This window comes from Durio zibethinus, chromosome 17, assembly GCF_047325235.1.
Source record: "Durio zibethinus cultivar Kanyao isolate XHJ-2024 chromosome 17, ASM4732523v1, whole genome shotgun sequence".
In the NCBI taxonomy this organism is placed as follows: Eukaryota; Viridiplantae; Streptophyta; class Magnoliopsida; order Malvales; family Malvaceae; genus Durio; species Durio zibethinus.
This window is the reverse complement of record NC_143178.1, coordinates 17,128,547-17,155,323: the sequence shown is the minus strand read 5'-3', so window position 1 is coordinate 17,155,323 and position 26,777 is coordinate 17,128,547. Positions and strand designations below refer to the sequence as shown.

Genomic DNA, 26,777 nt, shown 5'->3' with positions numbered 1-26,777 from the left:
GACAAATAGCTATATTTCATTTCTATTTTACAAAAATAAAATTGTCTATTTGTTATACCTTTCGAGACTATTAATTTTTCTTAAACGAACTCTAACTAAGGATCATCATAGCAGGCAATTACAAGTGGGGATATTTTCAAAAGAAAAAATTGCATCTTATGTCAAAAAGAGAATGCTTTATGTAAATTAGCAATTTTAAAGTAAACTAAGTTCAAAAAATTTTAAAATTTTGTCAAAAATGGAAGCATGAAAGAAAAAGAAATGATGAAAAAATGATGAAAAACCATGCTTTTAAAAAAGGAAAAATAACTTTAGAAAAATAAATTATCCTTAGTTTGATTACTTTTAAACACATAGTTTAGGCTTATCTATCTTTTTTTTTAGAACTTCAAACACTGGTTTACATTACATATTTTGAAAAGTCCATTTTGATCACATTTTATATATCTAAATTGAAAAACTTTTACTTGGGAAATTATTATGACTATTCGATTTATGATGAATTTTGGGTTCTTTAATGCATAGTGGAATAATCAATAAAAAAGGAAAAAAAGTGAAAAAGAAGAAAATAATGAAGCTCTAAGATAAAAACTAGAAAGGGTAGTCTAAAGCAATATTGAAAATTTAAAAGCAACTTATGAAATTTTCTATATGATTATATCAAAGTTAAAGCAAGAAGCATGATGGGATGACATTTTAAAAATCATTCAAAACCTATGAGCAATTCAAGAAGATCAACTTCACTTTAAATATTTATTTCGAAGGTTGAACTATTTTTTTCTTTTCCTAAAATTTTGAGCCTTTTCTTGCTCTTGATATTTATTAAAATGCTATATCAAGAAGTTAGGAGAATGCCAAAATGGATTGAGCTTTAAATTCTTTTGTGAAAAATTGATTTTCAAAGAGAATCAGCTTTCCATTTGTGAGCCTGGTCGAAGAAACATTGATATTATCCTTTTTAGTATCTCTTGACAAATAAAATCTTGATATGTCAAACCATCTCGTCTATTTGGAAAGACTAAGCTATGATTAACTTTATTAATTCTCGATAGTAATCATTAATTTTTAAAAACTTTTATCACATATTTAGGAAGAATGAATAATTTATTCATTTTTCTTTTTGATCATGAAAAATAGTTATATGAAACAATTTTTTGGTGTCATTTGATAAGTTTAGGATGATAATATGAATATCTTAATGAAATGAAGTTCTTATGACCTTTTAGGGCAAATATTGTTGCCACTTTTTTAGCACTTTTGAAAAAAAAACATTAAAATTTGAATTGTTGCATATATGAATGAGAGATGGATGATTTCCCAAACCAATAAGATAAGAGTGATCTTTATAGGACAAAAAAGATACATTGTTTTGATTATTGCATTTGCACCATTATTTGGATCATGCATGTGCTTCATTTTATGGCCATTTAAAATTTTGTCTGGATTGTTGCATTTGCATTATTGTTCAAATCATGCATTTGCATCATTTAATAAGTATTTGAATTATTATTTGGACTAATAAATTTTCATCATTTGCATGGATCATTGTATTTGTATTTTTAAAATAAGACATTTTATATCTTGGTGAATAATACTTGTATCTAAGTCATTGGATTTGATAAGAAACATTTGCATTTATATTAATGATATAAACGTTGCATATGCATCTTGAATATGATACATTTGCATTCACATATCATTTTTAGAGAATGGCATTTTCATGTTTGCAAGAATTAAATAGTAGAAGAAAAAATAAAAGAAAATACTCAAGCAGTGTAAAGAAACTAAAACAATAGCTAGTATGTATTTGAACATAAGAAAATTTCAAAGAAAAAAATTCAACAAGTGATCATATGTTGAAAAAGAACTTCATCTAAGCAAGAAAAACCTAGATCTCTGACTTAGCTACCTAAATTACAAAGAGAATTGTATGAATGAACAACAAAATTAGTTCATTAAACTTAAATTCAAAATTAGTGCAAAATTTGAAAAAACAGCACATGTACAACAAAAATTAACCAAATAGCACTTAAAAATGTGAAATAAATTGCATAAAATAAAAATTTACAAGGTAACTCATAAAACTCAAGATCGAAATAAGAAAAAAATGTAAACATATCGTCAAAGTAGATAAAAGTTCATACCAAACTAGTTGATTAGAACTGGAACTGCATCTATCACTTCCATTCAATCGTATCTTCCAAGTTTGATCTGGAATGTTATGGTGTGAGTTTGAAGCTAAATTTTTACTATGTTGTATCTAATTAAATTAAAAAACTATTAAAATAATTTGAGTAAAAAAAAGTAAGATTTGAATGAGATACGTTGTAAAAATCGTAGGTACATTAGAATTGGTAAATTCAAAATTAGATTTGAGTATCAATGAGAAATCATTAGATTTAAGCTAGAAACTAATTCAAATGTAAATTTTATTGAAAGATTTTGAAAGAACACTTAAGAAATAGTAATACTGTAATGAAATTGTAATGAAATTCAAATGAAAAACACTAGAAATAAAGTTTTGGCTAATAAGAAGATTTAAAGTGTAGGAAAGTAAATAACTAAAAATGTAAATCCTAATCTAAATGCCTCTTCTAATTGCCAGCTCTCTCCCCTTATTTATAGTTAGAGGGAAGAATTTTAAGGTGTAAAAAAAAATCCAAAAAAGTATCCCAACATAAGGGTTTCTAAAGCCTTCTTTCTCATTGCCTTCGAGGTTGGGTGCATGGTTAGTGGTGCTGGGCTGTTTCAATAGCTTTCCACTTTCATTCTTTCATGTTGTTTGTTACTTTAACAAAGTCAAAATAACAACCAATTACAGCCACCTAAATTGCCACATTAGTCCCTAGCATTTGGTGCACTTAAACTAGCTTATGACGTCTAAAGGCATGCTTTTATCCTATTTTCCCATACACCAACATCCATGCCTTTCTTGTATGCTTCATCCATTTTTTTTCCACAAAATTTTTGAACACTTTGTGAACATTTTTATCCTTCATTTTACTAAAAGATGACTATGAAAAAATACTCAAAAATTATGTAAAAAAAAAAAAAAAACTCCATAAGTGTTAATTTTGCATATTGACACTAATTTAGGCCACTTGACAAATTACATAAAAAATCCTTCAAATTTGTATCAAAATTGATCAAAATTTCTCATTTTCATAATTTGTACTTACATGTGAGATAATTGTGCTTTTTAAAGTATTTTTGCCAAGAAATGCCAAAGACCAAGCTAAGATATAAGTCAAATTGCACTAAACTTGAGCATAAAAAAGCTAAAATTTAATTGCAATCAAAAGCAAGGTAATTGCGGCATTTCATTTTACTTTTTTCCAATATGGCTTTTCTTCTTGTGGAGTAATAGTTTGAATTTTTTGTAGTTGAGAAAAATGGATTTGACCTCCAATCATTTTAAATATAGATGAAAGTGATTTATTACTGGAACAGATAAGAGCCAAGGTTAGACCTAGTTCCATTAATAGTTGACATTGTTTTTATTTCCTGTTTTAAATGTGGGAAATGCATTTGTTTGATAAACTGACAAGCTAATTTTGGTACAAATTCTCCAAATTCTAATATATACTTACAATTTTTTTTTATTTCACAAATATGACTATTTTTTTAAAAAATTAATAATTGAGTTGTTGTGATTACATAATTAGATCTTTATTAATTTACTTTTTTGTTAGAGAGACAAGGAACTTTATGAGAATTGGAAACTTTATATTACTATTAAATTTGAGTTATGTTTTTTAGTTTTAACATTTAATATTAGGTCACAAAGGAGAATTTTGAGTTGGCATTGGTAGAACACATGCTAGGTATTTGTTATCCAAATTGTATTTGAAGTACCACATTCTTGGAGCATGTAAAGCCATGCAAGTAAGGTTGTTTATTTATATTTATATCTTGACATAATTACTTAATTATTGTATTGAATTATAAGAACTAAGACTTCATAAATTTTTTTTAATTTTTTTCTTCACTTTTATTATCTACATTGATTGAAAGTATGATGGTTTAATTGTTGATGTATTTGAAATTTTAAATGTTTTTTAACGTCCATGTGTTTTTTATATAAGATGTATTATTTTTAATTTTCATATTAATATTTTTTTTTGCTAATCTCATCTGGTTTCTATTACATGTTAGATCATATTATCAATATGGATATGAATGTTAAAACTAATAGCCATATCAAGATAGAGAAGTTGTTTTGTTAGTAGGAACTATAGATATGGATAATCTAGATGTACAATATGAATTAGGTTGTCATCTAAGAGTTGAGGTTAGGTTGTTTTTTCTTAAAATATTGCTACTACAATAGTTTAAGCAAATTGTAGTTATAGGCATTGATTGAATGAATTTTTTTAGCAATACTCTTTTAAAGAGAAAGCCTTTGTGATCTATTACTTCTTCTACTAATGATATCTTTTCCTTTAAGATATTCTAGCTTTTTTTTTAGGACAAAATGGCTATGCCTAATTAGATCAACAAGCTTTCTATTATTTGGAGAAAGCTGTTGAACATGTAATTTCATTTAAAAGTCAGTTATATCTCCAAAAACCTTATTAGAACTTCTTTTATTATAGTTGCATCCATGTGCTTTTTACCTTCTAGGTGTTGTATACTTGACAGGAGATTATATTGAGAAAGACATTGCTTTAGTATTATGGGGTTTCCATAGGACATTAGAGAAGGTAAAGTTACTTTTTGTTTTTATCACATGGATCTTCAATAGTTGGAAATTCTTCCATAGTCATTAAAATTAGGTTTCAGATTTGTTGAGCAAGGATTTGGTCTAAATAGATGGCAACCTCTCTAATATTTTGTAATATAGCATTGGATTATATATATATATATATACATCTTTTAGATTGTCTAACAATTCCCATAGTGAAGCACGAGCTCTGATATCAAGAATTGATGGTTGAGATGTTGAAGAATAATTACAAATAAAAAAAGCTCACAAAGAAATCAACTCACAAGAATTTGAATAATGACAGAATATGGTTATTGGATTAAAAAGATAAAAGTTCACCACCAAGAATAAGACATCAAGGAATACAGAAATGCTACCCTAAAAATTTTAATCAATGATACAAAACTATATAAGTTCACCACTCTAGAAAATCTACCTAAAAGATATAGAACTTGAGAACAATCTAAAGATTACTTAAGGATAAAACAAACTCTATTCTACCTTCTACAAAGAATAATAAAAAATAAATAGGCTAGGATCATCCCTCCAAAGCATGGGAGCTTCAAAGATTGGATTGCTAAATTGATGAGATTGTCTTTAATCTTCTCTTACTGAAATAGTGTCTTAAATAATGGGATTTACTTATAAACATAATAATATATAGTGTGAACACAATTATTCACCCATTTACTCCTGCAAATTACATGATAATATGTTGAATATTTGGTGTCTAGGTTCATCCATGAATCTGACCATAATCTCATCCATTTTCATGCTTTCTTTTTTCAGTTAGTGTGAACATAATCTTCCTATTCTAGCCCACCTTATCTCTGATTTGTTTAGTGAATTTGGACCAAAGATAGACCTATCTTATTTTTGGATAAGTCTTCTTTAGTCCCAGCTTAAGTTGTGAGATGTGTTGACACTTTGGTGTCAATCTTCTTTGGTTGAAAAAAATTTGTCTTCTAATCTGAATTAGTTTTCTCGCTATAGTAGGGTGATAAATTAGCAACATTAAAGGTGAGAGATATTCAATAAATGTTGGGAAGCTCTATCTTGTAGGTATTTTTTTTCAATGCATTGGAAATTTCTAAAGAGACTATCTTCTTTAGGTTGGAAATTTCTAAACTTTTCTAGAAGAAATCTCTTTTTTCGTAAGTTAATCCATACTAAATCACATTTTCTAAATTCCACATGTCTTCAATGCTTGTTTGTTGCCCTTTTATATTTTTTATTTTGCTGCAAAATCCTAGCTCCGACTTGTTCATGTAATCATTTAATACTCTTAGCCATTTTTTTTGTATCTTCATTAAATTGTTGATTAGTAAGTGAAATAACTAAATCTAAATGACCGATTGGATTCTTACCATATACCACATCAAAGGGTTATAACCAGTGGTTTGGCTTGGTGAACGATTGTTGACAAACTCTATTTGAAGAAAAATAAGATCCCATTGCTTGATATTCTTTCTCACAAAATTTTTTAATTAATTGCCCAAACTGCGTTTGGCTACTTTTGTTGAACCATCTGTTTAAGGATGATGAAAAGAACTAAACTTGAGATTAGTGCAAAGTTTACTCCAAAGGGTGCACCAAAATTTTTAAGAAACTTAAAATCTCGATTAGACACCATAGACCTAGGAACTTTATGTAGCCTCACAATTTGTTTAAAATATGATAAAAAAACATGAGAAGTATCTATAGTTTTGGTAAAAAGAATAAAATGGGCCATCTTGAAAAAATGATCCACAATCACTATGATGGAGTCTTTATTCCTTTAAGTTTAGATAGTCATACTACAAAGTCTAAATTAACATATTCCCAAGAAGCATTAGGCACTGGCAATGGAGTATGCAATCTAATGTTTTGACCATGACTCATGACAATGTGGCACATTCTACATCATGCAAGGTGTTTCATCACAACCCTCTCCATTCTTGGCCAATAAAACTTGTTTTGCAAAAAAAAAAAATAAGTGTTTTGTTCCTTTCAAAGTGTCCACTTAGTGCATCATCATAAGCCTCATTGATTAAGGCTTGTCTCAAGGAACACGAGGGAATCGAAAGGCTATTAGCCTTGAAAAGATATCCATCATGCAACAAAAATTGGTTGTGTGGTCCTTGCTTACACTTTTTTCAAATTTGGCCAAAGTAAAGGGTCTATCTTGTAGAGCCCTTTGATGACATAAAATCCAATAACTTCAATAGCTATAGTTCTCAATTAGGAATGCTTTCAACTCAAAGCATTTACCACTACATTTTGAGTTCTTGATTTATACTTGATAGTGAAGTTAAAGGTTTGAAGGAACTCCACCCAAGCTGCATGCCTTCAGTTTGAGCTTGTGTTGGCTATTGATGAACTTCAAGGCCTTATAATCTAAATATAAGATAAATGGCTTGGCAAAGAGATATTAGCTCCAATGAAATAAAGCTCTATATATGGCATAGAACTCTTTGTCATAGGTTGAATACTTCATCTTAGCTTTATTGAGCTTTTTACTGTAAAATGCTATAGGTTTTCTCCTTGGCTTAAAATAGCACCTATTCCAAAATTGGATGCATCACATTCCACCTCGAACACTTAATCAAAATTTGGTAGGGATATGATAGGAGCTTCAATAATCTTTTTTTTTATGAGCTTAAAGCAATGTTAGGCTTCTTTAGTCCATTTAAAAGTTTTATCCTTTAAACATTTGGTGATGAGAACCACAATGGAGCTAAAACCCCTAATGAAGCACCTGTAAAAAAATGCAAAGCCATGGAAGTTTCAGATATTATGTAAAGATGCTAGTGTTGGCCAATTTAAAATTGACTCAACCTTGCTATGATCCATCTTTATTCCTTCATTTGACATCACAAATCCTAGAAACCAATGTTGAAAGTAAAAAAAATGCACTTTTTAAGGTTAGTAAAAAGTTTTTGTTCTTTCAATATACAATACAATTGGTGTAGATGATTCAAGTGTTGGTCTTAATCTTTGTTGTATATCATAATATCATCAAAATATACCACTACATATCTATGAATATAAGGTTTAAAGATATGATTCATAAATCTCATGAAAGTACTAGGGGTATTTGATAAACTAAAAGGTATTATCATCCATTCATAAAGACCATCCTTTATCTTGAAGGTTGTTTTTCACTCATCTTTAGGCCTTATTCTGATTTGATGATAGCCACTAAGTGGGTCTATCTTGAAGAAAATAATTACTCTATGTAGTTAGTTTAGCAAATCATTTAAGCGTGAAATAGGAAAGCGATAGCCAACCATGATTTTTTTGACCGCTCTACTATCCACAAATATACACCTTGATCCATCCTTTTTAGGCACCAAAAGGGCTAGGACTGCACAAAGGATCATGCTTTTGTACACCATTCTTTTTCTCACCAATTCATGAACTTGGCATTATAACTCTTCATGCTTTTTAAGACTCATCTTATAGGCCATCTTGTTAGGTAAAATAGCTCATGGGATAAGGTTTATATAATGTTGAATGTCTCTCATTGATGGTAGACTAGCTGGTAACTCTTCTTAAACAACATATTAAAATTCTACCAATAATGGTTACATTACTGCAGGAGGCTCCTCACTATCTTCATTTTTTTTAATTAGCACTAATGTATACATAATACCACCCATCTTAATTTTCTTTCTATAATTGACTTTCGTAAACCAGCTATTTTCTTCCTCTTTGGTTGGTTTTAACATTACTATAGGTTTGGTAGGGCTTAGGATAGTTTTGCATCCATCCTTCATAAATGTATAAGTGTTGTGATAACTATCATAAATAACCTTTCTATCATAATGCCAAGGTCTTTTCAAGCAATAAGTGGTAAGCATCCATTGGAGCTACATCACCTCATATTTGTCCTTATATTGATTTCTTATGAAAAAAAGAAACAAACACCTCTTGCTAACCTTGATTTCATTTTCTTTTTAGAGCCAAGACAACTTATATGGTTGGGGGTGATCTATTGTTTTAAGGCCTAATTTTTGCACCATAAAAGTAGAAATAATGTTTTCAAAGTTTTCACTATCGATTATAACATCACATACCTTTCCATAGGCAGTACACCAAGTGCATAACACATTTTTATGTAACCAATCTTCTTTCTTAGCATGTGTGATACTTAAGCTACACTGTATGACTAAGGATGCTCCACAATCACCATATGTTATCTCTTCCTCCTCTTTGAGGTTTTGATTTCTTTAACCAGCTCTTCTTGATTTTCTTCCAAGTCTTTCTCTAGTAGAGCCATAATATTTTTGTTTGGGTATCCGAGGCAATATGTCCAAGCCTTTGACACTTAAAACACCTTTTACTTTGTGCATTAGACTGAGGCTTACTTGTTAAAGCTTCATCTTTTTTTTTAGGCTGCTTTGAAATAAGCTTAGAAAAAGCAACTGTTTTGAATGAGCCACATTTATTGATATAGCCTTCTTAAGACTCAAATATCAAGTTGCTACCATGAGCCTCCTTTGGTTATCTCTTCACCTTAAAGGCAAGCTTGCATACATCATTGAAAGTCCAATAGGGTTGTAACTGTACCAAATTAGCTATCTTGATCTTTAAGCCTCCAAGATATCATGTAATAGTTTGCTCTTTTTGTTCCACTAATTCGCATTTTAACATGAGGTGATCAAATTTAACCATATACTCCTCCACTAAGAGATCTCTTTGCTTCAAGTTATAAAGCTTAAGAAAGACATCTTGCTGAAAGTTATTTGGGAGATATTTCCTCTTTAACTCTTTTTTCATTTTTTTTCAAGTTATAATTTTTTTCCTGCCCTTTATTTCTTTTTGCTTTTTTAAAATTTTCTACTAAAAAGATGCATGCTTTCTAAGTTTGATAGTCACTAGCTTCACATTGTGATGTTCAGGGGTATTATGTTATTCAAAAATGCGCTCTTTTGTGTATACTTTTTAGGTTACATTTTATTCTAAAACTTAAAAATATTTATATTCCGATTAAATATACTATGTTAAAGTTGATTTCTACGTAGGTAGTCTCTGACTTGCCTAAGGTGAAGTGAGGTGTTATCATCAAAATCATTATTATTTTTATGGCATGGATTATCCTCTCTTTCATCTTTTTATTCTTTCTTCTTTGTTGCCTTATCTTTTCTCTCTCATTTTGCATATTCAACTATTGTTGTAGTTGGAGGATTGTTGCTACATCTTTTCTATCAAAGCATCCTTTTGGTCATCATTTATAGCTATTGTAACATTAGTGTTAGCTTCAACATCTTCTACTGGTGTTTGATGACAATGACTTGTTTTAGCTTTGATACTAATTTGATGCCAGAAATTAATGATTGAGATGTTGAAGAGTACTTGCAAATAGAAAAAGCTCACAAAGAAGATAACGCACAAGAATTTGAATAATAGTAGAATATGGTTATTGAATTAAAGGGATAAAAGTTCACCATCAAGACTAGGCACTAAGGGATACAAAAACACCACCCTAAGAATTCTAATCAAAGATACAAAACTATAAAAGTTAACCGTTTTAAAAAATTCACCTAAGAGATATAGAACTTGAGAACAATCTAAAAATTGCTTAAGGATAAAACAAACTATATTCTGCCTTGTACAAAAAATAACAAAAAAAATAGGCTAGGAACATCCCTTTAAACATGAGAGCTTCAAAGATTGGATTGCTAAATTGATAGGATTGCCTTCAATCTTGTCTTGCTAAAATGGTGCTCAAATCATGAGATTTGTATGTAAACATAATAATCAATAGTGTGAATACAATTATCTACCCATTTACTCTTGCAAATTACATAGTAATATGCTAAATATTTGGTGTCTAGGTTCATCCATGAATCTAATCATAATCCCATCCATCTTCGTGCTCTCTTTCTTCGACTAATGTGAATACAATTTCCTTATTCCAACCCATCTTATTTCTACATTTATTTAGTGGATTTGGACTAAGGATAGGGCTATCTTATTTTAGGATAAGTCTTTCTTAGTCTCAATCCAAGTTGTAAGATGTGTTGACACTTTGTTGTTAAGCTCTCACCTTAATATATATAATAATGCTATAATTAATTGAGGTAATAGGCCTTTTATTAAAAGTTTCACTTTAGTCCTTGGTTTTCTTATAAAATTTCCTTTAAATATTCAAAATATGATAGTAGACTAGGTTACTGTATTATTTACTAATATGTTGGAAATTTTGTAAAAATTAAGGTAACCAATTAAGAGTTGGTATAAATTGGTAGATTGCTAATATTATTTACCTAATCTTCCATCATTCTAAAAGGCTAACTCCTCTTAATTTTTTATAGTGATATAGGCAATTACACTTCATGAACCTTTCTTGTTTACAAGAGCACATGCCAAAGTATTAACATTAAGATCAAATATAACCAAACTATAGTCGATTGCATTTTATCATTTGAATCTTACAATTTTTGAATCATCCTTGTTTGTGAATGATATTTAATCGCATTAAATTATTATTATTATTATTATTATTATTATTATTATTATTATTATTATTATTATTATGCATTGACTTTTATATTTGTCAAATGGTAAAATCTTATCCTTTCAAAAAAACAAATTTAGAAAATTTACATATGGTGTCAGTAGGCACTCAAACATTTCAATTACTTGTTACAACCTATCATGGTTGATTGATTAGGAAATGCAAAGATTTTTCAAAGGTTCATTTAAAGGTGGTATTAATAATATTGCATAGATTATGAGTGAAGCAACCAAAGAATAGTCTCCAATTATAGTTTAAAGAGGAAGAAATAGTTTTGAAAAGACAAGATAATTTCATGTAGTGGAACCCACTTGGTTAAAATAGATTGTCAACAAATAATAATAATAATAATAATAATAATAATAATAATAATAATAATAATAATAAGAGAAAAGTCATCACCATTTTTTATTATTCAAATTGGCAAAAGCGTTTGAATGAAAATAAAGATATTTAAAGCAAAATTAAAGGCCTCAAATATTGAAAGTTGAAACTAACATAAAGATAGTAGGCTAAAAAAGTGGATAATTAACCTAACCATGATTAATGGTGGTTTGCTTTGAGATCATCACTAAAAGACTGTAGTGAAACACCCATTAATTCATTACCATCTTTTTGCATAAAATTCATTCAATTTTAGCTCAACGCCATTACCAGATTCTACATGTAACAATACATGTATTTTCAGATTCGTAGTCTATTCAATTACTAGGTGATTAGGCATATATATGTCCCTTTTCTTTCTTTCTTTTCTCTTTTACATTTTTCAAATAGAAAAAATGATGATGGAAATAATTTCAACATGATTAATCTTCTAATTTTTCTATTTGATAGATTGGTGAGATTTTGGTTTTGTGAAAAGTTGTAGCTACATGCATGCATGCATAAATTAAATTTAGATGATGTGCAATATAATAGGAGGAGATCATTTAAATCAAATTATATATATATATATATTGAGGGAGTTGGTAGGAATGCATTTACAGGCTTAAGCTAACGAATTTATATGAAACAGTTGCAACTTCTCTCATGTTATCTTACATATGTATATATACATATTGACATTTTGCAAGGATTTCCTAGCTAATGCTTAGATCAATATGATTTTGATCTAATCAAATTAATCAATTAAGCTTCACCTAGCTAGTTAAATTGAACTTAATTTTACTTTTTATACTTAAAGGCTATCATGGATTGAAATAGACTATACAATTATTTACACTAAATGAATTGAACTTGATTTTATTCTGCTACATTGTTGAGTATAATATTCTACAAACAGATTACACAATTATTGACACTAAGCAAATTGAACTTGATTTTGTTTTGTTGCATTTGGAACATATAAATTTATGCATGCTCACTTTTTTTTTTTGAATAAAAATTTAGATGAAAAGAAGTTTCTCCATCTATAGTTAAGATAGATTACAAGCTTAAAAAAAAACTTAGATCAAATTTACAAATCACCACAAAGGGATACTGTCAGCAATAGGACTTAAACTCTAATCTTACAAGCAAAATATTTAAATCTCACTAACTTAACCAACCTCATTGACATGCAAGCTCACTTTAAAATGGAGGATTTCATATTTAGATTCACAAATCAAAAAAATTTGGCATTGTTGGATAAAGAAGTCTAACATGGAGGATTTACATTTTAATGTAAACATTTTAAAAATAGCAAGCAGGTAGGTAAGCAGGCATGCAATTTATATTAGATATATGAGCTATACACATATCTATCCCATGACTATAGTGTAGTGAAAACTAAAACCATCCATTTTTTCTAATTGATACAGCAATTAGGCAGTGAATTAAGGTAGATAGGTGTCATAATGTACCAATCCATAGACCTATGCTAGACATGACTTAGGAGTCATCACCAATTCTTTTTGCTTAGATGCAATTAGCCACCTGACTCAATCTATCCCAGTTTAAGGAAAAGTTTTAAGCTTGACTTGGGTATTTTTAAAAGGTAAATTTTAGTCTACAAAATCAAGCTAAGTTTGAGAGTACGGTTAAGTATGAGAAAGGTTATAACACCTTTATAATGACTATAAAAGGAACTAGATGTTTCATGTTATCTATTATGCCCTTAAAAATATTATCAGATAATTAATTAATAGAATTATTCTTAATTGACTTCAATATTTTGGCAAAAAATTAAGAGAATTCACTCACCTCAAGAGGATATAAGAAAACTATTATTTCTCTTGCAGAGGTTCTATCATTGAATTATTTAACATTTATTTAAAGAAACTTTAAAAAAAATTTAAATTTTAAGGAAAAAACGATACTTCAACTTTTTTCTAAAAAATATTTTTTTTTATTTTAGGAAAAGTTAAATCTTTATTTAAGGAAAAATTAATACTTTCAACTTTCTCTACAAATATTTTTAAAATATTTTTATTTAAAGAAAATTGATACTTTAACTTTTCCTCAAAACAATCTTGAAATATTTTTTATTTAAGAAAAATTGATATTTCAACTTTTCCTCAAAATTTTTTGAAAATATTTCTTTATTTAAGGAAAATTTATATTTCAACTTTTCCTTCTTATGAATTTTATTTCGAGGAAAAATTCATACTTTAACTTTTACCTCAAATCTTAAAATTACTTTGCTTAAAGAAATTTTGAAAATATTTTTATTTAAGGAAAAATTGATAATTCAACTTTTTACGTATTTTTTAAAATTATTTTTTTGTTTAAGAAAAAATTGATATTTCAATTTTTTCATAATTTTTTGAAATTATTTTTATTTTTTAGAGCAAAGATTCATGAAAAATATAATTGAATAAATAAACAAAATAACATAGAAAATACAAAAAAAAAAAACTCTCAGGCTCGACTTGACTCAAAAAGGCCTGACTACAAGAATGAAATGATGCTTAGCGACTTGGTCTTTGGCTTAGCTCGCAATTTGCTTAAAAATTGGAACAAGTTGCGATCAGGTCGAGTTGACTATTACATTGACGTACAAACCCATCATGGATTTTATTTTCTCTTGCTTCCCAAAACAATGTAGTTTTGTGTTTCTATAAAAGCCTAAGTTTTTCTATTTTCTTTAGTTTTTTCCTTTGTTCTTCTCTTTCTACAAACTAATTTCTCAGTCTCTCTCTCTAAATAGTAACCAAAAGTTTCAATGGTTTTTCTAGATTCTAGCATAATTCTACTGCCATCCTCATTCACACCACTAGTCAACCACCATTGAGGCCCAAATTTCACCCGATAACTCATTTTGATCTCTTCTTTAACATGGCACAATTAGCTTTTCACACTGACATCTCTAACTCCATAGATGGAGCTTTAAGGGTCACAAACTTAACCTCTCAAGTCTCCTCTTCCATTGCTTCGATCACCACTAGTTCAAGGCATGCTCTTCTTCTTGCTATTGGCTACCCTTTTTTTAAATTTGGGGACTTGAAACCCTTTGAAGGAAGCCCAAACCAAAACTTAAAAGAGAAAAAGAAAACAAAAATTTGTTGATTCTAGTTCTCTTTTGCTTTTGACTTTGCTTTTTTTTTTTAGTGCGGTTTATGGATAATGGATAGCTATTTGGCAAAAATAGGTTTAGTGGGTTAAGGGTTGTTAATGGTGCTATGGATGACAAAGAGCAATTTAACTGTTTTTGGTGTTAAGGGTAGTGATCTACTTGAAATTGTTATGCGTTTCTTCAAACAGGTTGTGAATTTTTGTTGCCAAATTTTTAGAATTTTGGTGAGGACGATAATGGTGATGGCTATGTAAATGGTGTGTAGGGTGATTGAGTTCACTGGAGGCTGTGGCTTGGATGATTAAGGCTGGGATGAAGGTGAATTCTTTGGAGGTGACTAAAAGGAGCAAGGTCAAGCTATTAAAGGCGGTGGCAAATTTAGCTTTGATGGAACTCAATGGTGGCCTGGTGGTTGCACTTTATTGCTTATTGTAATTGTTGTTTTTTTTTCCCTCTGCGTTTGTTCCTCTCTTTTTGGCTTGCAAATGACATCTTATATAATGATGACAAAGATATGATTTCAATTCAAATTGAGCATCATATCCCTTCAATCTGAATTTTGATTTCATAAAGCACTGAATTTTAAAAATTTAATCTACCAAATCTTATCACTTGATTTATCACTTTGTTTTTTATTTTTTATTTTTTTTTCATTTCTAGAATAATAATAAAAGCAAAAATAAATAAAACAATAAAAAAAAATGGGCTTGCTACAGGTCAGAACATTACCTGAGCCTAAAACTTAGATGATAAATCTATAACCAAATGGATTAGGTCCAAAACCCAATTCAAAGTAACTTTAGATTCGAGAATAACCCCGAATGAAATAGAGTGTCAACAGTTACCCCTCTCACATATTTTTTGAAAAACAAAAATTGTGCAAAGATATAGACATATATAACGGCCAGGTCTGGTTTCATAACAACTACAAAATCGTGAAACTTCAAAGATTCACAATTTGAGATATTCAAACACTTCACAAACTGACAATTTGCAATGCAAGTTGAAATTCAAAGTTTCCCAACTTGATTCAAAGAATCATGATCTTGAAATTTAAAGATTCGTAATTCAAAGATTCATAAAATTCATGTTCACAAGGTTTTCAAATTCACAAAGTTTTTAAAGATTTACAAGAACTCAGCTTTGCACTAACTCAAATTTGTAAAGACTCAGATTCACAAGAACTAGAGATTAGCAAAAACTAAGATTGACAAGAATTTTCATATTTGCAAAAATTTAAGTTTGGTAAATATTTAAAGATTCACAAGACTTAAAAATTTGCAAGATTTTCATATTTCCAAGAACTTGAATTCGCAAGTATTAAAGATTCATATGAATTTTTTAGATTCTCAAGTTTTGAAGATTTGTATTCACGAGATTTTAAAAATTCACACCCAAATTCAAAGGTTCACATTGAACATTCAAATATTCACATTCAAAAATTAGAAAGTTAAAGATTTTCATTTGAAAAACTTTAGGGATTCACTTTCAAGATTTCAAAGTTTTCATTCAAAAAACTTTTATGTTTCACATCCAATATTTCAAAAGTTTCTCATTCAAAAATTTTAGGGTTTCAACCCAAATTTCAAAGATTTTGATTCAAAAAATTTTAGGGATTCACATAAAAAAATTTTCAAAATTCTCATAAAATTTTTAGATATTATACTTGGAGGTCTTACAAATTATTCGTAACATTGAAAATGCTTTGTAAAAGGCTTCACAACTTTTAAATTCTAAATGTTTTCCTCATACAATATTTTCCTCATTTAAGGATTCAAATTCTTATCTTAAAAGGTTTTCCTCAAAAAGTTCAAAATTTCCTCTCATAAAAATTCTCAATCAATAATCGAAGTCAAAATTTTGTATGTAATGAATGCCATGATAATAAATGTAAATGCTTTTTAAATGATACAAATACAACAATTGAAATTCTCACTCAATGATGCAAATGCAGGTCCATGATTCAAATATTTACTACATGATGTAAATGCAATTATCAAAATGAAGATTTAATTATTCACCAAATTATGCACATGTATGGCCTAAATGATAGTGCAAAGCAATGCATGTAATACAAATGCCACTTGAACCAATGCCATGAATTTTCAAATATGGTAATAAAGTTCTCAAGACTCCATTATTTTATATTTTACCTTTTAGCTTTTCAGCACTAATAATTTCAGAATAAAGTTCATCAACTAATTCATATTATTTCCATCATCTGATCACAACTCATAGTTTATGTCGACCAATCCATCACTTGGTCACCCCATTTGCCTTTTCAAATAATCTTTTCAGGCTTTTTCCATCTTTTCATTTTGTTTTTACCCCTATCATCCTAGATTTCTTTTCAAAGGAATGTAGGAATCTTTTACGGACATTATCATTTCAATTCATGACAAATATAATTCAATCATATATTTCCTTGATTTATTCTAGGGGTTGCAAAAATGAGAGGACAAGGTAAATTGAGAGAAAAGGTAATCCATACAAGAATGAGTTTGGTACAAAAACAAATAGGCAAAAAAATAAATTCGAAGCATGTCACTAGGATACGTATTTGAATGGTATAATAATGTTTAAACAATGAATATTCAGACAATTTTTAATCATTAATCCAAATTCTTTTTCAAAACTCATTCCATTAACTTTCAAAATCATTTTGTGCTCATCAAATTTTACCCCAGTTTTGGAGGATCTTTAGATGACATTGATCTTTCATGTATTTAATTGCCCATCTAATTTCCAGCTTAGATGTTTTTCTACCCAAATCACCCATTTGGGTTTTCAATTTAAGTCTTCATTTTCTCTTTTTTTTTCACTCTTCACATTTTTTTTATTTTACACCTTTTTAATATTCTAATTTTTAATTTTTTTTCACTTCATTCGTTATTGATATCTCTCACACATCAATTTTTAATTAAATAGGACAATTTTTAATTTTTTTTAATTAAATAGGACAATTTAGGAATATACCAAATTTGATGCCCCTTTAAGTCAAAAATCTTTTATCAACATCTGTGCTTAGACCACTACAAAATCATGTATTACAGCTTATATGATTTCTTATTCTTCGTAAATGATACTTTCACATTGAAAAAGAAAGGACCATTACAATTGAATATTTTAAAGAAAGGTTGCAGTATGAATTTAGTCCTTCTACTATTTCAATTCAATAAATTTTTTAGTCCCTATACTTCAATTTTAATGAATTAATCCTTAAATTTTTATTAAAATTTAATTTAAGGACAATCAATAATGTTCTATTGTTAATTTTGATCATCTGATCTACCGACCTTTTTGTTGATGATGTAGCATGACAACTTAATTTTTTCTTGCCACATGGCACACATTAGCACAAAAAACCTTATTTTTAATAAAAAAAAATATAGATTGTTTATGTTATAATCTAAAAAATGTTAACTATTATTTAATTAAAATAAGTTATTATTGTTTTCAACTGATATGTGCCATGCGGTGAAAAAGTTAATCCAATTCAACATGTCATGTCATCATCAAAATGTCACATCATTCAAATTAATAGCAAAATGTGCCAATATCATTTAACATTAAATCAATTTAATAAAAGTGAAAGGATTAAATTCATTAAAATTGAGGTAAGGGGACTAAAACTACTGAATTGAAATAGTAGAAAGATTAAATCCAAACTTCGACCTTGAAATGACAGTAATGGGAAAACTATTAGCATATTTTATAACCTTCACTTTATCATAGTCTACATGTAAACTTTGTAGTGTAAGAGATGTTAATGCAAGATCCAAACCTAAGATCTTCACTCGAACTTCCACTTCCACCTACCCTACCAACAAACAAAAACCTATGTGATGACTATCAATTCTTTTCATCAGTGGTTTTTGGTATATCCTTTCCATTCAATATCTACAAATTTTTAGTTATTTATCTATAAAGGGACACCTCGTAAGTTAGAACTTGAAATTACAACTTGAAGATCTCGAGTTAGAATTCCAAGATGTGATGAGTGAGGTTTATGCAATGGAATAGGAGTAGCCCTAAGTTGTAGCCCAAGACCTAATAGATCTCCATATATCACAAAAATTATTTGAGAACCCAACTATTGAGTTTATGTAGTTCTATTAACTATTTTTTTTCGTTTAATATCATAAGTTTAGTGGTTATGATACAACCTAATTAAAACAAAAATACAATCAAAGTAGCTACATTATGTAACGTAGTAAGTTTACAAAATGCTATGTGGATGAAGGAATTGTCTTGTCTAATAGATTCACTCAAAACATTGATACATTTTTAATGAAACAAATATTGATAATTCTTCATCAAAAAATTTGATAATTCTTAAAAATATTAACATAAATAAGAAAAAATGTGCCTAGCATGCATCAATCATTTACATAGCACATAAGTTTTCTGTTTCTCTTGGTCTCTTGCTCTTTTTCCCTTCTTGTTTTAAGCAAGTTGGATGAAAGTATTCTCAACATAATCATTTGGTGTCTATAAAGCACAAACAAGGCGGACCTTCCCTCTTACTCTTCTTTTTTATTTTCTTTTTTATCTCCTTCCCACCTACTCTTCTTTTTTCTTTTTTTCCCTTTTTCGCTCCCAAATGGACCATTTAGGTGCAATTATAAATGATCCATTTTTTTTTTCATTTCATCCTTCTCTCTCTACCCTCTCCATCCTCTCACAAGAAAGGAAAAAGAATTAAATTACTTAATAAATTTAGAATTTTATAAACTATTAGCATTAAAAATTAAATTAATAAAATTAAATTTGTGTTTATTAATTTTTTCTACACAATTCTAATAATGTTTATAATTTTATTTTATTTTACTTTTTACACACTGTTAATTACTTTTTTATTGTATTTAATTTATATTCATATAAAAATTATAGATATAAAAAATATATAAAAATATTTTTATTGTCACGTCTTGCCCATGTCCTCAATTTTTAGAAATTACATTTTTAGAAATTACCATGTCACCGTGTTCATGTTGTATCGTACTCGTATTGCATATCCAAGTCCGTACTTCCTTGATGGGTGTGATGCAACCTTTTCTAAGCAACATTATGCATACTATTTTATGATTATAAATAGTCATAGTAACCTCGTTATCAATCATCATTAAAGAATCCTAAGCCGAAAACAGTGCCCACTAACTGCAATAAAGTAATTAGTTGTGGCATTCCCAGCTCTCTTATCACCATGAGGTTGTGTACTTTTAAAAATGAATTAGTAACAAAATTACTAGAGCACTCAAGTGAACTAATTTTAGAGGGTGCAATTGAATGTATAGCTGCATTGTCTAATTAGTGCACAATGACCAAACAAGTAAACCTTCACTAAAAATCAAGAATCAAACTTGTCATCAGTATAAAAGCAAAAATACGGTTTTGTAGCGTAATCATAGATTATTTTTTCATCAGGGATAATGGAGGCAGGATAGGATCTACAAAAAGCAACTACTCATAAATATACATTAAACATGGAAAGGGAAAAGGAAATGGAGTACTTAAAACTAAAGGATGTGCAACAAATTTAACGGATATAATAACACTTCTAAAACATTGGAAGAGACTAAAATCTAGATGCAAGTTTGGAGTAGACAACAAATGATATTAGATATCCTATTTTAAGCTACTTCACATGCACACTTCTTGACTGGTGATTGTATTTTTCTCTAGGTGAAATAAAGTAAAATGTGATAAAAAAAAAAGTATGGAAATACCAATCTAACAACTGCAGCACCAGAGACCATATATTATACAATAACTAGAGAAGTGTATGTGAAGATAACCTCAGTTTCAAACAAGATTTTCATACAATCAAAAAAAAAACCAAGGGGGTTTTCACTTGTAATTATAGCATACTTGAGAGCAATTATAGCATACTTGAGAGCAACATTAATCATATTCACTTGTAAAAACTTCATATTATGAGTTCCGTAGGTGTGCAGACATAGGCAGATTAGCTACTAACGGCTGAAATCCTAGTCAAGTCACCTAAACATCATAAAACAGACCAGAAGACTTAGCAACAAGATTGCTCTCATGAATGAAGCTATGCAATCCAAAGCATATAAGACAATTTAACAAGGAATAAATTGACAACCGTCTGTGAAAGTTAATTGTAACCAACAACACTAGTTTTGAGTGTAGAAAAATACCTTGGCATCAAAGATACCTGAAGCTTTTGAGTTTTTCTGTTGTTCTGCTTTGAAATTGTAATATGTTGGGCAAGTAGTGCAATAAGGATCATTGCACATTCCTAGTTGCCCAGACCTCAGTAAATGTTCATTTTTGCCAACATAGTTGTTATCTGACCAATCTTTTTCATCCATGCCATTAAAAGAAGGAAATTTTTCTGCCTTAGATTCCACCATTTTACGGCCTGCTGCATTTTGATTTAGATAAAAAGAATTTTCAGGCTTACGGCTTATATATAGCGGCCCGCTCATCTGTATAAATGGTGTTTTTCTTTCATTCCTCAAGGGACCAGTATGCCCTACAAGATTAGTATTTTCATAGGATTCTATGGAGTGCATTGGGATAGAAATTGATGCACTCTGAGTCCTGGAGAAAAATGTCTGAAATCGAGAATCCTTATTATTTTCTGATGATTGAGGATGGATATCTGACAGCATAGGAACCTCATCTTTATCATAAAATGCCATTTATCATATATTAGATCTACAAAGGAAATAAAAAAAGTCAGCTTAGATAATTGCACATGCTTGCTACTACATATTTAGTTTGGATAAAAAAAAAGACAGTGGGGGGAGGTAAACAAAAGATTAAGTCCAGCATTCCAAGATAAACTTCAAGAGCATAATGGACAATATCTCAGTTCCTAGTCTTCTAGATTTAAATAAAGAAGTGTTCATATGATTGGACTGCACCACTTTGATTTTATTTATAAAGAGACATCATCCAGATGATTAGTTATTAAAGAGTATAATAAAGGCAGGTCAAAATTACAGCGGGGTAATAGTGATGGCAATAAGTTTGTTATAATTTCTGTTAACTGTTCTGTTCATCAACCCAACTAAATCTCCCCTGAAATATCTGTCATCAGAAGGTTAGAGTTTCTTCTTACACTAAATAGACATCAGTACCTTGCCCCCATACCCTCCCTATTATGGTGTAACCTATATTTGTTTTTACACAAAAATGACTACTTTCATCCTTTTCACCCCCTTTTTTCCTCCTTAGATTTGACAAAGATAGGCTTATGACCTAAAACCATCAATTTGACAATGACTCATAGCAATCACTGCTTTTACATTATTACACATGAGGAAGATTTTTTCTCTCTTACATCAAACTGGGAGAGACTCTTTATCTCCTTACATAGCCTTCCAGGATTTAAAAACAAGCCCAACAAACTACAATCTCTGAATAGATTTGAACCAGACTATTCATCTTTGAAATATAGCCAGATGTGCTAATAATCACCAATCATAGGAAATGGAAGAATCGTCAAATAACTAAATGTAGAGTGTAAAACTAGTCTCCAACTTCCCACTATCATCTTTGTAGATGTAGATAATTTTAACTTATTATTTACACATCAAGGACATATCAATAACAACAAACTTTTCTCAATACGCATTTTCCAGTATGCATACACTAGGTCATAAAAGTAGGTTACCTGCTCTAACAGGAAGGAGATTCTAATTAAAAAGCCAAAGATAATTATTTCAAAATTCAATTTTCAGAATGAACATTCTGTATAGGGTACTACACCAATAGGGATGCTGCCTCTACATTTATAAAGGTGATAGTATTATATGTACGAGATTTATCTTGTTTGATCTCACAATTGCCAATAAATACACCGGAGAAGAGCAGTCACCTTAAATCTTAGGTGCCTATGGTAAAATAAGAAAGGCCTTCGTTAAAAGTTTGAAAACCCTCTGTTAGCTTCAAGAGGTCCCAACTGGTAAGAACAGAAAACTTAAAGGCACCTGTCAATGAAAGAAGCTGAACTGAAATTATGAACTACCGCTCCAATACCTGTGCTAAGAAAAAGATGCCTGTAGAGATCAAAATATCATGGAATCATCTGGAACATTCAAGTTTCAGAAAAGGGACGAAAGCTCTTGGTTTGCTTGAAGGACCATGTGTAATGAACTCATTTCCTTCTAAGAAAGATACCTGTTGAGAAGCAAAAAGGCATCTTTGGGTCATAAAGTTGAAAATTTTACCATCTGAAAACATTAAAAAAAAAATGACAACATATCCTAAGAATTTAGAACCATTTATTTTTATCTTCTCAGCTACAGAAGGAGGCTCTTTTTTTTTTTTTTTGGCCAATCACAAAAGGAGGATTCAAAATTGAATTTCTCATGTAGCTATCTTCAAGATATTCATCATCAAATTGAAAAACCTGTAGGGCACAGATTTGCATATCATTTTGTAAGTTCTGAACATTATACTATATGTCCAATCTTTTTTGAGGTTAGCTAGTAATTATTTAAACTCCTCCAAGAAAGGTCTTTATATTAGAGATTGAAATTCTTAGGTGTTAGCAAAACTTATATAGGGTGGAGAGATTGAGTAAATTTTATTAAGATGACTAGCACATTATGCTAGCCTCGTAAGCTCAAAAGAAAGCAAGTGAAGAAACTCCCAAAAAGATGGACTCTTGGACAAATGATGCAGGCATCATGTGGCTAGACCAAACCTGTATAAATCTCAAGTCCACCATTCATACCCTTTGCTCTTTTCATTTGTGTCGTTATTACCATTCCCTATTTTAAGCATAAAAAAATTGTATTCAAGTACATGCTCAATGTTTTTGAGCAAGTTTTGTTCTGTGGTTCAACCCAACTCTAAAAATTAATCTACCTCACATACTATATAAGCCTACACTTTTGAGGCTTTCTTCAGCTGGCAGTTGTTATGAATTCAAATCCATTGCATCCAACACTAGAATCTATGAGAGAGTAAGATGCAAGCATCAGACAGTCGGATTAGTATCAATATCAAGCCATATGGGATATTAATATCCTTGGGAATAGCAAGGTACATATCTAACAATATTGTATATGCTGAAAAATAGAATACTTATCTTATTTTGGATACAAAAAGGATGTGCGAAGGTCAGTTGCAGATATGGAAAGGACTAAAGACCCTGTTTTAGATACATTTCAAGTTGCCTGTTCTTTTTTCTTTTTGTGTGCATGTGTGTGTAAAAAGGGATGAAATTAATTTATAACACCACTTAAGAATGAGGAAATACATTTAAATCTAAAACTTAATGGAATTGAAGTATAAAAGTATTGACACCTGAATGGTATGCTAGAAGACAACTATCAGCTTTCAATTCTGCATTTGACCTTATGATCTTCATTCTACACTATGAACCAAAGATGGACTTGATAATAAATATCAACACTTGGTAGTTGATTATGTATATTTTCAAAGGGTTTTTTGCACTTGTTTTAGGCAAAAGTTCAAATTTTGATTGGCATGTACAGTAATATCAAATCCTAATCATTTTGAGGACTTGGTAGGTTAAAAACAGTTATTTTAAAGAAAGTGGGGGACAATTTGGGGTTGAAGAATGAATTAGTAAACTTAATTTTAATCATAAGTATTTTCAATAGTTCCAAGTAAAAGATTATATGAAAGAATAGGGTCAGTGATAAGTTCATCCAAGCTGCTCAAGCAACGGCTTATATCATATCATTTTTTGATAAACCATTTTCAAAGTGAAACGGATGAAAACCACACAACTACTTTGATTAGTTAGGCACACAAAGGCATAATGAGTTATGTTTCACAATGCATGAGACTAACAGTGGCTTAGCTTAACATTTTTCTATTCTATACCTTTTATTGCAATGACGCTTTCTTTTCTACATACAACAACTAAATACACTAATCAACAAGAACAAGAAATAAAAGAAGAAAACAAGTCCAAATCTGAGAGTGAGAGAGAAAGAAACCTGGTTAAAGCTGAATTGCGTGGTAGTGAGTGAGATCGAAATAATGGAATTGATAAAACATGAAGGGAGCTGAGTTGTGTATCTAAGAGAAGCAGAGACTCAAAGCGCTAGCTGATGAGAGAGATAGAGAAGAAAGAAAGACTTTGAAAAGTAAAGTGTAACGTGGAAGAAAGAAATTCATAAGAGTAGAAACGTGTTTGTTTGGTCTTTGGTCTTTGGTCTTCCAACTTGGAAGTATGCGACTGGCCCAGTTGCAGTTTCTTCGAAAAACATTGCAAAAGCGGGGAGTCTGTCTTGCGACCCTGCCATTTTCCTTCCCTTCATTTCTTTTTTTTTTTTTTTTCTTTCTTTTGTTTTGTTTGCTCCTCTTCCTACGCCAACCCAACCATCAATTAACCAAATCATCAATAATTAAAAAATAAACGACGTTGACAACGCGCGTAACTCAGTCTCCACTCCTATGGACTTCTCTTGACAGAGACACCCCGCAGACTCGCATGTAAGGTTGAGAACGGATTATCGGAATTTTACTAGTTTTAAATTCGATCCGATTTAATAATTATAAAATTTAAATTTGTATCCGATTCAAAATTTTTTTTATTTTTTTATAGTTGAACTCGATCCAAATTCGATATTATATGAATTGTATCCGATTCGAAATTAATAAAATATTATTTTTTAAAATATAAAATATTATTTTTTAAATATAAATATATAAATAAAAATTTTAAAAATAATTTTTTATATAATATCGAGTCGGGTTTACCTAAAACTAGAACTCGATCCAACTCCAATTTTTCTTTAATAATACTCGATCCAATCCGACCTAAAACTCGATTTTAAAAAAAAATCGATCATATGAAGTTGAGTTAGGTCGAAACCTGTTGGTTCCGGGTTAGGTTACCAATCTTACCGGCATCATGTCTTTTTTTTTTTTGGAAATATATATGTTTAATTGAAGGTGCTTTTTAAGTACACCCCTAAAAAAATATTTTTGAAGAGCTTTTATTTACAGTTTAAAAATTATTTAATGCATCTTTTTTATTATAAAAATATTTCCTACAAAATTATTTAACTTGTGACAAATTATTTTTTTATCTTTTTTTATACATCAATTTTTATTCATTGGATAAGCATATTCAAGGACATATAATATTGAATATGCAGGCTAAAAAACATATAAAACTTATGAATATACATATCTAATAACATATAAAACTCATCAAATATGTATATTTGAAACATATAAAATTTTGCCTTTGTTTTTTCTTTAATTTGCAAAGATCGATTGAATTGTCAAAAAAAAAAGTATAAAAACAAGTAATGGATTCAATTGGGGTTTATAAGTGCTAAAAACCCTAGACTAAAAAACTTAACTTTTTTCAAGAATTTCTTGCCATTAAACTTTGAATTTATCAAAAGAAAAAATAAAAAGAAAGATTGTGTAGCAATAATAATGATACAAAAAAAGTTTTTTAAGTTGTTTCCTAATAAACCCATAAAGGATTATAATAAGGATTAAAAGTGCTGATAAACCTAGAAATAAATACATAAAAATTTTAACTTTTCCTAAAAATTTCTTGTCAACCAAACATTGAATTATAATAAAAAAAAAAGACCAAAAAAGTGTTGCAATGAAACCATATAAAGAAATTTATCTAAATTAAGTGTCTATTTGTTTCAATTGAAAAAATTTTCAGAAGTGATTTTCTCCATTTTCTTAAGTAGGATATCAAAAACTAATTAAGTCAACCAAAAATGATTTTTGAGTCAAAGGCAAAAAGCTTTCATTTTGAAGAAATTGTCTTTTAGATTTTTAGTCCGAAAGGCAATTTCTACATATCATCTCTTTTCTTTTTTTTTTTTGTTCTTTTTGCTAATTTTTTCTTCCTCAGGTTCCTAAACAATATCCTACAAACCTTAAAGATCATCTAACTCTAGCCACCTCTGAAGCAACTAGTGCAACCTATCTCCTTCACATCCTATTTTTCCTTTAACCACCAAAAGCCTCATTGGCCTCTAAGTTTCTGTTTGCAACTACTAAAACACTATAAGCTTCCATAAAAGATTTTTTCAGAAAACCAAAATTGTGAATCTGAACAAAATTGAGGAAAAGATACACAA

At 29.5% G+C, this 26,777-nt stretch overlaps 1 long non-coding RNA gene across 4 annotated transcripts; it reads right to left on the bottom strand.

Moving 5' to 3' along the window:
• Nucleotides 1-1,768: 1,768 nt before the first annotated feature.
• Nucleotides 1,769-25,138, bottom strand: LOC149514055 (uncharacterized). Of its 4 annotated transcripts, none has more exons than XR_016329247.1 (4): nucleotides 24,654-25,136; nucleotides 22,556-22,857; nucleotides 20,868-21,390; nucleotides 1,769-2,211 (listed from the first exon to the last, which is right to left on the bottom strand). It is a non-coding gene; the product is annotated as an uncharacterized LOC149514055 (long non-coding RNA). The 4 variants fall into 4 exon arrangements; XR_016329249.1 differs by lacking the exon at nucleotides 1,769-2,211 and adding an exon at nucleotides 20,534-20,703 and having other exon boundaries at nucleotides 24,654-25,137; XR_016329248.1 differs by lacking the exon at nucleotides 1,769-2,211 and having other exon boundaries at nucleotides 20,534-21,390; nucleotides 22,556-22,639; nucleotides 22,717-22,857; nucleotides 24,654-25,133.
• Between the last annotated feature and the right edge of the window lie 1,639 nt (nucleotides 25,139-26,777).